The 16,421-nt window shown below is 46.4% G+C and overlaps 1 long non-coding RNA gene across 1 annotated transcript in view; it reads right to left on the bottom strand.

The window, feature by feature from the left end:
* The window catches only part of LOC122462251, a 32,016-nt gene extending 20,228 nt beyond the window's left edge, over positions 1-11,788 (bottom strand). Inside the window, exon 1 of the long non-coding RNA XR_006284699.1 lies at positions 11,690-11,788. This is a non-coding gene — a long non-coding RNA (uncharacterized LOC122462251). The remainder of the gene's footprint in view (positions 1-11,689) is intronic.
* Between the last annotated feature and the right edge of the window lie 4,633 nt (positions 11,789-16,421).

Genomic DNA, 16,421 nt, shown 5'->3' with positions numbered 1-16,421 from the left:
GGTAGGAGGGAGAGAGTGAGAGGAGCCAGGAAGCTACCAGTAGGCTGTTTGCAGCAAGACACCAAACCTTCCCAGTAGGGAGGCTGCACTCGCTCCCCAGAAGAGAAAGAAAATAAGCACAAGAGACTGACTGAGGAGAGGAGTAGCGGGACCCTGTGCCACCTATAAAGATTCGCCTTGTCCCAAACCTGAGTCTCCAAGGCTAAAAAGGACTGTGCCTACTGAGGCGAACAAGGTATTTTGCCACACGTGGTGTCACAAGTGGGATGTGGTGAGTGAGTAGGCTCTGTGGCAAGCCATCTCAGGGCAGGGTAAATCACCAAAAAAAAAAAAAAAAAAAAAAAAAGAAGACAAATATGGAGGATGGAGTGAAGGCATTGGTACAGGCCACTGCGGCCCAACAAGAGGCTACCAGGGTGCAGATGCTTGCCCGGCAAGAGTCAGTACACGTCCAACAGGAGACGAACCAATTACTGATGAACCAGGCGGCCCAAGATCGAGCCACCCTGAATGAAGTAGTGAACCAGTTAAAAGCCCTGACCATGCTGACACACGGGCCCCGGGGGATCCGGCCGCTGCGGGCAAGCAACTATTTACAGAAGATGACTATGGATGACAATATAGAGGCATATCTCCTCGCCTTGGAGAGGACGGCACTGTGGGAGGCCTGGCCTCAAGACCAGTGGGCAGGTATCCTGGCTCCATTTCTGTGTGGGGAACCCCAGAAGGCCTATTTCTACATGACCAGAGAGACAGCTATGGATTACCCCCAGGTGAAGGCAGAAATCCTGGCAAGGTCAGGTGTGACGGAGGGTGGATAAAAGGAGGGGAACGAGGATCTTGACCCAGTACCAGAAATGTATGCTTGTAGGGGAAAGAGGTGGCTCAACAGACAGCGGGGCGGGGCAGGAGATCAACGACCCAATTGCCAGACCTTGTTCCCCAGGGGTTTTCCCCAAGGGGGAGACAGAGGTAGATCCCCCTGAGTTTGGACAAATGGGGACCTCACTCGGGAATTTTGGTCAGGATCAGGCCAATGATCCAATATACAGCAATATTCATAAAGAAGTAGTCGAGGTAAATGGGGTCCCCGTGGAGGGGAGAGTCAAGGGCCCAGGGCCATATTATGTGATTAAGGGTGATCGGCTATACAGGGTAGTCCAGGTCCAAGAGCAAGTCGTGGAACAACTCTTGGTCCCACAGAAGCATCAGAGGGGCTTGATGGATCTGGCCCACAGCCATCTGTTTGGGGGCCATCTTCGGGTAGATAAGACCCTTGATCGGATTCTGCAGAGGTTTTTTTGGCCCAGCATTTATGCGGCTGTCCGGCGACATTGTACCTCCCTTCCAGAATGTCAGTTACATGGGCCCCGACCACACATAAGGGCCCGTTTGGTACCTCTACCAATTATTGAAAACCCATTCGAGCGAATAGCTATGGATCTAGTAGGGCCACTGGGGAAGTCAGCCTGGGGTCATCAGTACATTCTGGTATTACTAGATTATGCCACCCAATATCCCAAGGCCGTACCCCTATGGAACACCATGTCCAAGACCATAGCCAAAGAATTAGTCCGGATTTTTTCCAGAGTAGGGATACCTAAAGAGATCCTGACGGACCAAGGGACCCCCTTTGTGTCCAAGTTAATGAAAGACCTATGTGCAGTGCTCCATATACGGACCCTCAGGACGTCAGTCTATCATCCCCAGACTGATGGTCTTGTCGAATGCTTCAATAGAACATTGAAGAACATGCTACGGAAAGTGGTTAGTCGCGACGGGAAAGACTGGGACGCCCTGCTGCCTTACTTGCTGTTTGCTGTATGGGAGGTTCCCCAAGCTTCCACTGGATTCTCCCCATTCGAGCTGTTATGTGGTCGCCACCCCAGGGGCATATTGGACATGGCCAAAGAGGGCTGGGAAGAACAGCTGAACACCGGGAGAAACATCGTTGAATGTGTATTGCAAATGAAAGATAGGATAGCCCAAGTCGCCCCCCTTGTGTGAGAACACCTGGAGAAGGTCCAAGGGGCCCAACGGACATACTACAATCACCAAGCAACGACCCGGAAGTTCCAGGTGGGAGACCGGGTAACGGTGCTCATACCCATGGCAGAGAGCAAGCTCCTGGCCAGGTGGCAGGGGCCATATGAGATAATAGAAGCCATAGGAGAAGTTGACTATAAAGTCCGACAGCCGGGTTGCCGGAAGCTGGAGCAGATCTACCATATAAACCTGCTGAAACCATGGCAGGATAGAGAAGCGCATGTGGTTGCGCTAGGGGCACTATCCCCTAAAAGCAACCAGCCCGACCAAGTGGGAATATCCCCGGAGTTGACTCCGGAGCAACGATCTGAAGTGATCAGCCTGATTAAACGCAACCAGGATGTGTTCTCAGAAAAGCCAAGCGGGACTACTGAGGTTCACCATCACATCCTCACAGAGCCTGGAGTGAAGGTGAACGTCAAGCCATACCGGATCCCGGAGGCCAAAAGAGAGGCGATCAGGACAGAGGTCAGGAAAATGCTGGCCTTAGGAGTCATTGAAGAATCTCATAGCCAATGGTCAAGTCCAGTGGTTTTAGTGCCTAAGCTGGATGGCAGCGTGAGGTTCTGCAATGACTTCCGAAAGCTGAATGAGGTGTCCTAGTTTGATGCGTACCCTATACCCTGGATAGATGAGCTAATTGACAGATTGGGAAAAGCATGGTTTATGTGTACCCTTGACCTGACCAAGGGCTATTGGCAGATCCCTCTGGCCAAGGCCAACAAAGAGAAGACGGCCTTTGCAACTCCAGAGGGACTATATCAGTACACCGTCCTCCCCTTTGGGTTGCATGGGGCGCCCGCTACTTTCCAAAGGCTCATGGACAAACTGTTGCAAGCACATGGCAAGTACGCAGCAGCCTATCTCGACGACGTTATCATATATAGCCCCAACTGGGAGACACACTTGGAGAAGGTGGAGGCAGTGCTGGGTACCCTGAGGAAGGCGGGGCTGACGGCAAACCCCTCCAAGTGTTCGCTCAGGCTAGCTGAAGCCAAATACCTCGGGTATACAGTGGTGAGGGGCGTGGTGAGGCCCCAACTCAACAAGTTAGAAGCTATACAGAAGTGGCCCCAACCACTCCGGAAAAAACAGGGCAGGGCATTCCTGGGACTAGTGGGGTACTATAGACGGTTCATTCCCCACTTTGCCACCAGGGCATGCCCATTAATGGACCTAACGAAAGCTCGGGGCCCAGACATAATAAAATGGACGACCGCGGCTGAAGATGCTTTTTTAGATCTACGGACGGCCCTCTTCATTGACCCCATACTCGTGGCCCCGGACTGGGGGAAGGAGTTTATCCTACAAACCGACACCTCTGATGTAGAGTTGGGGGCGGTACTTTCACAAATGGTCAGGGATGACGAACACCCCGTCCTCTTCCTCAGTAGGAAGCTCCTGCCTAGGGAACGGAAATACGCTGTTGTCGAAAAAGAATGCCTGGGGTAAAATGGGCCGTAGAAAGCCTCCGCTACTATCTACTGGGACGGAGGTTTACCCTTGTCACGGACCATGCCCCTCTGCAGTGGATGTACCAAAATAAAGACAAAAATGTCAGAGGGATGAGATGGTTCCTGTTGCTTCAACTCTTCCACTTCCAGTACAACATAGGTCTGGAATCCAACATGGCAATGCGGATGGCCTGTTGAGAGTGCACTGTTTGCCAACCCACGTAGCCCAACCTCGTAGTGTTGAGCGGGGGGGAGGGGGAGGGGAAGGGGAATATGTGGTAAACCCAGGACAAACAGCTACGAAAGGGGGGTAGTAGTTAGTCCCAGGGGTTTAAAAGGCCTCTCCCTATCCACTGAGGAGAGAGAACCAGGGGCAATAAGGTTCAGCTGGAAAAGGGGTTGCTAGGGAACCAATTAGGTTCAGCTGACTCCAACTACTTGGGACCTTTTTAAACCCTCCCCTGGGTGGTAGGAGGGAGAGAGTGAGGGAGTGAGAGGAGCCGGGAAGCTACCGGTAGGCTGTTTGCAGCAAGACACCAAACCTTCCCCGTAGGGAGGCTGCACTCGCTCCCCAGAAGGGAAGGAAAACAAGCACAAGGGACTGACTGAGGAGAGGAGTAGCAGGACCCTGTGCCACCTTTAAGGATTCGTCTTGCCCCAAATCTGAGTCTCCAACGCTAAAAAGGACTGAGCCTACTGAGGCGAACAAGATATTTTGCCACACTATTTACTCCTATGTAAGGGTGCCTTTACTTCTATGTAAGGTGCCTTAACTACTTTCTCTTTCAAAATTTGTCCCAAGACCTTGCGTACAATTGCGGTCAAACTAACAGACCTGTAGTTTCTTGGATCACTTTTCCCCCTCTTTCTTAAAAATAGGTACTCTCCATCCCAGCTGACAGAGCAGAGCAGTGTGGACAGAGGTTGGGTGGCAACAATAAACTTTGTGCTGGACTGTGGCTTCCTGTCTGTGAAACCCAATAAAGTAGAGCCCCAGATTTGTGCCGATTGGCCCTGCCGATATACAATTCTACAAGCCTTCTCACCTCCCCCGCAAATTTCATGTCATTTGAAAAGGCAATTTCCATCCAAAAAGTTTTGATGAAAAATTTGCAAGCAGCACTATGTGGGATCTTTAAGTCAAGATGGGATGTCTTTCTAAAAGATATGATCTAGTCAAGCTACAAATTATGGGCCTGATGCAGGAATCAGTGGGTGAAATTCCAAGGCCTGCATTATGCAGGTGGTCAGACTAGGTGATCATAATGCTCTTTTCTGGCCTTAACACCTCAGAATTTCATCAGGATCCTGAGAGGAAAATGTTCTGGATGTGAAATTCACACGTGTGTGTGTGTGTGGGTGGGTGGGGGGCAGGCAAAGTCTATGCACACGAAAGTCCTATTTAAGCCCTATTTGAAGGCTGTAATAGGACTTAAGGGGCACATAAGTTTTTTGCTGGCCATCTGCACAGGATTGAATTTCACCTAGAAGAGTAAATCATCAAAATGCTGACACACAATGTTGCTTGCCCAACCAATCCCCATTTCACCATCTGATATATGGCCCCAGGACTCTCATGATATTAGGATAATGAGGCAGTACTGACAATTCTGTCCTTGCTGTTGGACCAGCATAGAGCCACAATTGGTACTATTCCAATGTTATCTAACAATTAACCTTGACACAAGTCTTTTACTTCCAAAAGCCTGCTGGAGCACTTAGAAATTCAATTTCTCTCTGATAAAGGGAATTCAGATGAGTTTCAACTTATCACAGCTAGAGGAAAATTGCAGTGTCTTAATAAGAGTATAGGTGGTGTTAAACCAGACTTGTCTTCCACAATGCAGCGCAAACCTGCTACATGTTAAAAAAAATTAATTTGTCGATCTGTTACAGAATCTATTTATACCAGAATCTACAAAGTGAAAATTAGATTGAAAAATGACTCCAGACATTACTTAGTAAAAATTATTTCATGCCAGTATGTGTTAAATTCAATATCTATTCTATTCATGCAGTGTACTTCATTGAAATGAGCAGCATCTCAAATATGCATTTCTGCATTCTGTTACATTGGTCTCCTCTTGATGGATCTATTAATGCTGAAGGGTACTAATGCCTTCAGACTGTAAGTGGATTCACTACCATTTTTCTTTATTTTTTAAAGATAAATGTATGAAGCTGCTCAGCAGCCTAAAACTGAGAACTAGCCAGCTGGAGCCCTATATCTGACTGCTATACTGTCTATCCATCCCTACGGCCTTTACCACCATGGAGTCTGAACGCCTGACACTCATTAACAGATCGTATTATCCCAACACCGCTGTGAGGTAGAGAAGTAGTATCCCCATGTTAACAGATAGGGAATTGAGGCACAGGTAGTCTTGTCAATCCTACGCCTTCAAAAATCAGGAGTCAGACCCCCTCCCCCAAATCATGAGATTAGTCTCAAAATCATTAGACTTTTAAAAAAATAAAGATTATGTTGTTTTTTGGTCAGTCTTCTGGTTTTTAACCCCCCCTGCCCATCCCCTCTGTGCATGTGTGAGTGAGAGAGTGAGTGTTACAGGATTGCCAGCTCACCCAAATGTATGCAATGAGTAAGAAGAAAAGGAGTACTTGTGGCACCTTAGAGACTAACCAATTTACTTGTGAATACAGACTAACACAACTGCTACTCTGAAACCTGGCAATGAGTAAGGTGATCTTGATCCCCACTGCAGGATTCTCACTGGCTGCCTGATGGTGCAGAGTTTCTAGCTTCTCCCCAAACCCCAACATTTGAATTAATTCATCCTTCCAGCCCAGCAATTAATTATGCACCCCCAACCCCAACTCCCCTGTCTGCCTGCCAGCCATATATCAATTCTGCCCCTGCCACCTCACATGTGCCCCATGCCCCTCAGTGCAGATCTGTTCTGCTGGCAGCTCTAGGGGTTCTTCACCCCTTCTTTTCCTTCCCAAGCCTGGGGTTGCAAAGGGAAGTGTAGGTGAGCACAGAGCAGACTGACCCATTATTCACAGAGAGGGTAAGTGGGGAGTAGAGCCACCTTGAGCTGCTGGGCTTTTTCTGCTCTTTGGTTCCAACTCCCTCTTCTTTCCCCTACCCAAAACTCTGGTTCCTGAGAGGCGGGGGTGAGCTCTGCCTGCTTCTTGCAGCAGTTCTGACTTCTGATGGACTGCCCTTTCCTAGGAGGTAGGAGAGCGGGGATGGCAGCCAATGAGATGGGCTTTTCCCCTCCCCGCAGGGCTGAAAATTGCTTGAAGGCTGCAACTTCTGGAGTCATGGGGAGACTGGCTCCAGCAGGGGCTAAAATCATGTTATTGGTAGAGTTGGCAACACGGCAGACAGTGTAGATTTAGTGACTTCTTCAAAGCAACCCAGGAAGCCTGTGGCTGAGCCAGGATTTGAAATTAGGTCTCTTGAGTTCCAGTCCAGTGTCCTATCTACTAGGACGTCCTTATTCCTAAAGCTGAGACCCGAATTCAGCAAAGTTAGTGCAGGGAGGGATAAAGTACTCTCTGGTGTCCCCACTAAACTCATGGTGCTGAGGGGGGCTCATACCTTCAGAGGGCAGATTATGCATCTGCTTCTGCCTTCCATTAGGCTTCCATCAGGCAGAGCAGCTTTCATTCACATCATGGCTCTGTAGGATCAGTGGGCTTCCCAGCCACGCTCTCTTTTCAGCCACGCTGCCAGCTTTTGGGGTTGTGCTGGTCCATTATGCCCACCCCTCTCCAGAAATAAAATTGCTGCCACTTTGCACCCTGGCCGCGTGACCTCCCCATGCACCCCTGCCACCGGCTAGCCATGCATTCAGCCCGCAGTTTCTCGCTCTTTTGAGCCACTTAAAATGTTGTTTCCAACAGAGTAACTCACGTGTTTAATAGACTCCCAAAGGGAAGCTGTCATAGTTGCTGCAGCAGCAAACGTATTCCAAAGAGTCTGAAACTGGAAACCCGAATAACGAGGCACATTGGCTGATTTAAATGAGCCACATTGGTTTTCCTGTCCCATCATGTTCCCATGTTTCTTAATTTCTTGCCTCCCCCTCTGCTGTTATGCTGCAGTTAACTCTATAACGGTGTTTCCAGTAACCCTGAAAAGCATAGTGAGGAAGAATTGGTATAGAAGATACTACAACAATAACAAAAAAGGTACTGTATTTTATGTAATATATGGGCTTATTCCTTCCAGGTGGATACAGCACTAATATGGAGATGTTTAGCACATCAGTGGTGCTTTGCATTTTCAGAGAGCTCTTCCATCATTAACTACCTAGGTGAGATAAGTATTTTCACTCCCTCTTTAAGATGGGGGGAGGGGGGGAAATGAGGCACATGGAGAAAGTGACCTGCCTAATGCAGGCTGGGCAGAAATTTGAACTCAGGAATGCATGGCTTTGAAGCCCATGCCAGGTCCATGAGACCACCCTGCCTTTCATTAGTATTATAGGCCTCAATTGACAAAAGCGACTAATGATTCTGGTTGCCTCAATTTTCAGAAACCACTGAGCACCCACTCTCTGAAAATCAGGTGTCTCCTGGTGGGCACCCAAAATCACTAGTCACCTTTGAAAATGTAGGGCATAGTTTGTGTGGGGCGCCTCCCATTCAGCTGTAAGTAGTTTGTGAGTCTGTTAAGCCAGTTAGGAAAAGCCCAACGTCCATTCTAGGTTAAAACACACATTGAAGGTGAAAAGCTGGTACTGCTTTTAGTCCCATAAACTAGAACTTCCTGAAAAGGTCAGGAACCACTGGACTAGAGACTAGAATAAAGAGTCAAGTTAGTACCACAGAGATATGTGTTAAAGCTTCTCTATGAGAATTCCATTTTCATCAGGGTCACAAACTTTCCAATTGAGACTCCTTCACTTGGAACCTTATTTTGTTGTACAAGGCTAATTGATAATCCCCCGTGATATAATAATATCACTGTCAACCCATTGAAATGCAAGAACAATGCTGGATCCTATAAATCACCGTGATCTTAAAAAGGAGAGTTAAATGAGCACTGCATTATAAACCACACAGCACATTAATCACTCTGCTACAAACCGTAAATATGACAAGTACATCCATCAATCCAGCACCTCTCTTTCAGGTCTGCGTACATGGACGTTAACAATTTAATGGATTTAGAAAGGCCTTTTTTTGGAAAAAGGCAATACTCTGGAGTACAGTCTTTTATTTATCATGGTTATGGGAATTAGGACCCTGCTTTGGCCTCCTGTGGGACTACTCCAGCACTTAAAGTTACAAATTTACTTAAGGCTCTTGTTGAATCAGGGCCCTAACTGAGGAAAAAATTCACCTCTTCAAAGGCTGTCTGTACTAGCCTGTGATGGGGCAGTGCCCCACCCCCATGCCAGATTGGGCTATAACAGCCCAGAGCGGCTGCTCAAGGTGGCAGCCAATCAGGGAGGGCCTGTGAGAGCCAATCAGGGCCATGTATTACAGCCAGCCAATCAGGGCTAGGCTAGGCTCTATATAAAGGCTGCCCAGGAAGGGAGCAGGTGATCTCTCCCAGGCCTTCAGGGGGTGAAGGTCTGTCTTCTGTGTGAGGAGACTAGTACCAGGGACAGTGCAGAGGCAGGCAGGCAGGCACGGGGAGCAGAAGCAGAAGCAGAAGGGAACTCCTGCCCGGAACCTGCCGGGCTGCGGGCCCTGAGAAAAAGGGAGAGAAGGAGGTCAGGCAGGAAGGCTGCTGCCAAAGGGTCCCTGGGTTGGGACCCAGATTAGGGCCTGTGTCCCCCCCCCCCCCCCATTCTCCCTTGCACTTCCACCTGGCCATTAGGAGTGGCCATCATGGACTGCACCAGACTCCTGCCAAAAGGGGTTAGACTTTGGGGTGTGGTTGGCCGTTGTGGCTGGGGTGAAGAGAAGGACTGCTGATAACACCAAACCCCCAGAAGGGGGTGAGACCAGAGCAGTGGATGCTGCTGGAGGGCAGTGTCCTGAAGAGGATGCCGCAGGCTGGGAGCAACACGGGTCAAGACACCAATCTAGGGCAAGAGATGGACAGGACACCACTGGCAGAGGGTACTTTGCATGAACTGAGCTAATTCCTGGAGTCAACAGCAGGAGGTGCTGTGGTGGTGAGTCCCAACCCTGTCACATAGCCCTTTTAGGGAAATAGCCTGCTGTTTCATTACCAGCAGCTGCACCAATGGTAGCAACAATAGTAGAAGGATAGTCTTGTGGAGAAGACACTGGACTGGGACTCAGGAGATCTGGGTAACCATCCCCAGCTCTGCCAAGGTCTCTTGTGACCTTGGGCAAGACTCTTCAGTTCCATAACAATGGGGATAGTAAGTCTCTTTTTCTCCCACTCTTTGTGCGTTTTGTCTACTTAGCTTGTAATCTCTGTGGGGCAGGGATTGTCTCTTACTGTGGTTACATCTACACTAGAAATGCTACAACAGTACAGCTGCAGCACTGCAGGTGTGCCACTAGAGTGTAGACACTTATTAGAGTGACAGAGGGGTTCTTCCGTTGCTGTAGTAAGTCCACCTCTATATGAGGTGGTAGCTAGGTCCATCGAAGAATTCTTCCATCGACCTAGGGTGTCTGCACCAGAACCTAGCTTGGCTTAATTACGTTGCACAGAGTGAAATTTTTCAGAGCCCTGAGCGATGTCGTTAAGCTGACCTACCTCTGTAGTACACAGACCAGCCTGACCTGTATGTACAGTGCCTAGCACAATGGAATCCATTTGATTGGAGCCTCTAGGTGCTATTGGAATATAAACAATAAGAGTAAGAATAATAATGCAGCTAGGGCACTGGTGTTTTTCCCCACCATGTCATCTAAACGTGTTCAGAGCACATCTAGATGACACAGTGGTAAAAATGAACACAAGTGCCCATCTACACTAATGCTTCTGGTTGGAACATTTCTCCCCACAAGACTAACGTAGACAAGACCAAATTATTCCAGTGTTCATCTGTTTACCTCTGCCCACCACCACTCCCCAGCTCCACTCTGCCTTAGCACAGATGAAAAGATTGGGTTAATGCCTCCATATTACTGGATTCATATCTGGATTATGGTGTGTGTAGAACTATAGGGTTGTCAGATTATTAGTTCCTCGCATGTTCACATCCCCAAATTACTATGCAGTTTGGCCTGATTGGTAGTCTCAGACTGGGCCTGGGACAACAGGGTGCTGTAAATGAGTATTCAGGTGTAGTAACAAACCTACGTGGGATGTCGGGGACGGAACTGCCGTGGCTACTGCACGCTCACAGCAAGCTGTGCTAGGGGAGAACGTTTGCAGAACATCTACCCCCTATGTCTGACTATTACCAATGCTGCTAGTTCTGCACTTTCATAAACACCATAGCAACAGAAAATTAGTCTCCCTCTCATTCTCTGCATCTCTCACTTATAGGTCTTGCATTCAAGTGAGGGATAAGTGGGTAGAGTTAAACTTGTTTACATGACTCACTGCTGGAGAGCTTCTTTCCAAAATCACACTTAAAAGGTTCCTTTTATTTTTGTTTGTTCTGATTAAAACAGCCTAATCTGTCCCAGTGCCTGTGGATGCAAGAAGGACAGACCCTGGCATGCATGAGAAACTTCATGCCGGCCTCTTTTGCAGCTCTTTTGCAACTCACACTTACTGAAAAACAGATTTCCCTGTCAAGGTTCCTTCCCCACTCTGAACTCTAGGGTACAGATGTGGGGACCTGCATGAAAGACCCCCTAAGCTTATTCTTACCAGCTTAGGTTAAAAACTTCCTCAAGGTACAAACTTTGCCTTGTCCTTGAACCCTATGCTGCCACCACCAAGCGTGTTAAACAAAGAACAGGGAAAGAGCCCACTTGGAGACATCTTCCCCCCCAAGCCCTACACCCCCTTTCCTGGGGAAAGCTTGATAAAAATCCTCACCAATTTGCATAGGTGAACACAGACCCAAACCCTTGGATATTAAGAACAATGAAAAAGCAATCAGGATCTTAAAAGAAGAATTTTAATTAAAGAAAAAGTAAAAATCACCTCTGTAAAATCAGGATGGTAAATAGCTTACAGGGTAATCAGATTCAAAACCTAGAGAATCCCTCTAGGCAAAACCTTAAGTTACAAAAAGACACAAAAACAGGAATATACATTCCCTTCAGCACAACCTATTTTACCAGCCATTTAACAAAAGGAAATCTAACACATTTCTAGCTAGATTACTTACTAACTTAACAGAAGTTCTGAAGAGCATTCCTGACCTGGTCCGGGCAAAAACATCACATAGAGCCTTTGTTCCCCCTGCTCCAGCTTTGAAAGTATCTTGTCTCCTCATTAGTCATTTTGGTCAGGTGCCAGCAAGGTTATCTTAGCTTCTTAACCCTTTCCAGGTGAAAGCGTTTTGCCTCTGGCCAGGAGGGATTTTATAGTTCTGTATACAGAAAGGTGGTTACCCTTCCCTTTATATTTGACACCCCCATTTACTCCAAGGGAGGAGGTAGGGGACAAGGCAGAGGTATGCCATAAAAAGATATGCCTCCAAAAGTAGAGCTCTAGTAAAGTTAGCAAACATAATCATTATGGGCTCCATCCCGAATGGCACTGAGTATTTAACATATTTTAAGCACATGCTCAGCTGTATGCATGCAAATAATCCAGTGGGGATACTCATGTGTTTAAAGTCAAGCATGTATCTAAATGCTTTGCTGGATTGAGGTCAGAATGCTCAGTGCCGTGCAGGATCAAGCCCTGTCCATGTTTGCATGCTCATCTGAGGATCTCAAAGTGCTGTACAGACATTAATTAATTTAGGCCAAGTCTACACACAGAAATTGCACCAATTTAACTCAATCAGTGCAAATTAATTTAATTAAACCACTGCAACTGCTTTGTGTGGAGGGACTTATGTCGATTCAGCTTAATTCTGTGATCTGCCTGAAACCAGGATAAACTGCACCAGTGCAAATGGCAGCTTATCCTGCCTACACTAGGCTTGAACCAGCGCAGATACACTAGTGGCGGGCTACTGATTGCTGAAATCAGGCTGACCCCCAGCATAGACAGGATCTGAGTCCCAGAGACTTAGTGATTTTTCTCCAGGTCATACAGCAAATCAATGTCACAGGAGTAGAATTGTGAAAGAATGTGCACTGATTTCATTTCATTTCACATATTGACCCTTTATTCTCCCCAGTAAACAGCTTCCTACTAATTTACTTCCTATGTATAAGTTTCAGAGGCACTTGTGCAGGTTTAAAGCAATTAACAAGTGGCTCCTAGACTACAGTAAGCTTTTCAGGACAGAGAGTTTACTAATATAAAGTGCTTTGCCCTTCTGCAGTATTATGTAACATGTTTTTAATGTAACTTTTATATAATTGTTCGGGATGCAAAGCTAAACACTCAAAAGTTAGGAAATGCCAGAATTAAAGTTCTCTGCACAACCTTAATTCTGATCCCTTGTGCATACAAATTATGGTGCACTCCTTAATTACATGATCATATGCTATGGTTTTTACAGGAACCCTCTCTCATCCACGTTGACTAAGTTTTGTAGCCAGCTTCTAGCAAGTTCTGCTGAGGCAAACACAGACAGGAAATGATGATATTCAGGAGCTTATAACTTGCCGAATTGGAATAGATTTTTGTGGGGTATAGCAAAAGGCATGTCCCTGAGCCCATAACTATCCTGATGTCCAGTTTCAAGTTCCTGCCAGGCACTGGGGAGGTACTAGTAGCACTCTTCAAAACAGACTAATTGTTGTAACAGAAAGCTTTAGACAATGTAAATATAGTGGCCAGTGCCACTCCCTCTATGATGAATAATAGAGTGAGAACCAAATGAAAACGTTGGATCAGAACAAACCGGAAGACTGGAGAAGTTAAGATCTGGAGCTGAACTCTGTGGCTTAGACCAATCTCTAATAATGAGTAACAAAATATAGAGTTTCCTTTTCCTGAGTGCTTAAACAAGGACCCACGTAATTACCGAACCTGGTAGGTCTGACTTCATGAGAAATTGACCGATTTTTGGCATATCTTAATCAGCTTCCTATGCTGGAAGAACAAACCCTTGAATGCAGGAGTATACTTAAAATATCTAATCTGAAAGAACTGTTTTCAAATGCCTGACCTGTCGGCAAGTACATTATGTTGTGTCACATTCTAAACTAACTCAACCTGGCCTAACACAACTTGACAAGATGTAAAAATCCATTGTAGCATTTTAGAAAGAAGTAAGTCCTTTCAGGATAAAGTACGTTGGCCAACAAAGCTCTGATCAGAATATCTGGAGGCAGATATGAGCAGAGTGGATGCAAGGCTTGTCAGCCCGCCCAACAAACTCTCTTCCTGAGATACACTGGCACATTTTCTCCACTACAATGTTTTGTAACTCACTGCAGGAAATTCTGACTTAAAAAAAAGCTATTTTCTATCACGGGATTTTAAATGTATAATATTACTAGCTTTGAAAAGTCTCCTAAAACAGCAGACACGAAAAATCAATATGTCTTGACAATGAAATTTACTAGATCAGTGGTTGTCAAACTGGTTCTTAGACTGCTGGGGGTCTGCAGAGCCATTACAGGTAATTCCTGGAGCTGTTTTTTGTGATAATGGAGAAACTTCTGGCATTTTTCAAGCACTTACACTTTCTGCTAATGGAAGTCAAGAGCTCTTCTAGGATTCCTAGCAGCTTGTTTGACTAACTACATTAAACAACAACTAGCAGCTGTCAGACACCCAGCTTAGCCACTTCATGTTTTTTGTTTGATTCTGGCAGGTGTTTATCTGGTGTAAATTGAAAAGTGATCAAATTTTTGGATGACACCAAAATAGGAGGATTAGCAATGAAATGTGCCCACTGCAACCTTCATGCAAATGGATCTTTGGATGGCTAGCTGGAAGAAAAGAGGTGTTTCACCTTTAGGGCACCATTACAGCAGATAGGAAGGAGGAGGAAAGTTTACCAGGATGGACAGAAAGGGCAGGAAGCAGTTGGGGCCAGGTCAAGTGAAGATCACTGCATTGCCTTTCCTATTGACTGAAAGTGTGTGTAGGCGGGTATTTATACCCATGCAGTCCTAGAAGACCCTCTTTACTAGCATTGAGCTGGCAGCACCCACCCACACACCCATGAACTTAGCAAAAGGACCGGGTTCCCGTTTGACCCACTGTGGCATTACACTACTTGCCCTTTTCCTTGAGGGACTGGAACGAATGTTTCCCTCACCTACAGATTGGCCAAGGCAGAGTGGATTTTTTCCCCCTTCCCCACAGTTGGTCTGGGGGGCAGAGGGGTGGAGTAGTGAGGTTAGGTTATGATGTCACAACTTAATATGTCACATTTGTGGCAGACGTCCAATGCAGGTACTCAGTATGGAAGGGAAATGGTTATCGATAAAATGGACTGGAAAAGGATTTGAAGGAAAGTATCCCTTCTGGGAGCTGCTGTGGTGTTCTCCTCCGGTGTTATCTGGACCGGTGATCTGCGAGGCCACTACAATCCTTGACTCTGGGAGCCAGCCTTACCCTGCTCTGCTGTGAGAACCCCCACTCCTAGGCTGTTCACACACAGCCTCTGGCATGTAAGCTGCTCCCAGCTACTTGCAAGCAAATGACACTAGCCAATATCTCCGGTCCCAGACACAACCCTAGGAACCTCTGTCTTGCAGTGTCCATTTATGCCTGCTGGATGCTGCAAGCTTATATGAGTTCATCAATTTAACAAAGAAATTGATATGTACCAGGTTTGTTATCCCAAGGGGAGACTCTCTCATGCTTCAAACGAAACACACTGCTTTAGATAGAATAAACAAACAGATTTATTAACTACAAAGATAAATTTTAAGTGATTATAAGTCAAAGCATAACAAGTCAGATTTGGTCAAATGAAATAAAAGTAAAACGCATTCTAAGCTGATCTTTACACTTTCGATGCCCTTACGAATTTCAGAGTGGTAGCCATGTTAGACTGTATCAGCAAAAAGAACGAGGAGTACTTGTGGCACCTTAGAGACAAATTTATTTGGGCATAAGCTTTCGTGGGCTAAACCCACTTTATCAGAAGCATGCAGTGGAAAATACAGTAGGAAACATACACAGAGAACATGAAAAAATGGGGGTTGCCATACCAACTCTAACGAGACCAATCAATTAAGGTGGGCTATTATCAGCAGGAGGAAAAAAAAATTTTGTAGTGATAATCAGGATGGCCCATTTCAAATAGTTGACAAGAAGGTGTGAGTAACAGTAGGGGAAAAATTAGCATGGGGAAATAGTTTTTAGTTTGTGTAATGACTCATCCACTCCCAGTCTTTATTCAAGCTTAATTTAATGGTGTCCAGTTTGCAAGTTAATTCCAGTTCTGCAGTTTCTTGTTGGAGTCTGTTTTTGAAGGTTTTTTGTTGAATTGCCACTTTTAGGTCTGTAATTGAGTGTCCAGGGAGACTGAAGTGTTCTCCGACTGGTTTTTGAATGTTATAATTATTGACGTCTGATTTGTGTCCATTTATTCTTTTGCATAGAGACTGTCCGGTTTGGCCAATGTACATGGCAGAGGGGCATTGCTGGCACATGATGGCATATATCACATTGGTAGATGTGCAAGTGAACGAGCCCCTGATGGTGTGGCTAATGTGATTAGGTCCTATGATTGTGTCCCTTGAATAGATATGTGGACAGAGTTGGCAAGGGGCTTTGCAAGATTTCTTCGCTCTTGTCTTTGCCCCCCCCTTTCAGAATCAGGCGAGCATTTCCTCATTGCAGTCCAAAACTAACCAAGGGAAGAGGAGTGACTCACTCAGAATCTAACATAGTTTTGTCATTGCCTAGGCCAGCATCCTTTGTTCCTGTGGGGCTGGGTTTGTCCCATACATGCCCTGATGAGGTATGAACTGCCTCTCTGCTCTCAGAGTTTTTGCCTGGGCTTGCTTTAAGCCACAAGGATACATTTTCTG

Source organism: Chelonia mydas, chromosome 1, assembly GCF_015237465.2.
Source record: "Chelonia mydas isolate rCheMyd1 chromosome 1, rCheMyd1.pri.v2, whole genome shotgun sequence".
Taxonomy (NCBI): Eukaryota; Metazoa; Chordata; order Testudines; family Cheloniidae; genus Chelonia; species Chelonia mydas.
The sequence above is the reverse complement of the archived record's forward strand: the minus strand, read 5'-3'. Positions and strand labels throughout refer to the sequence as shown.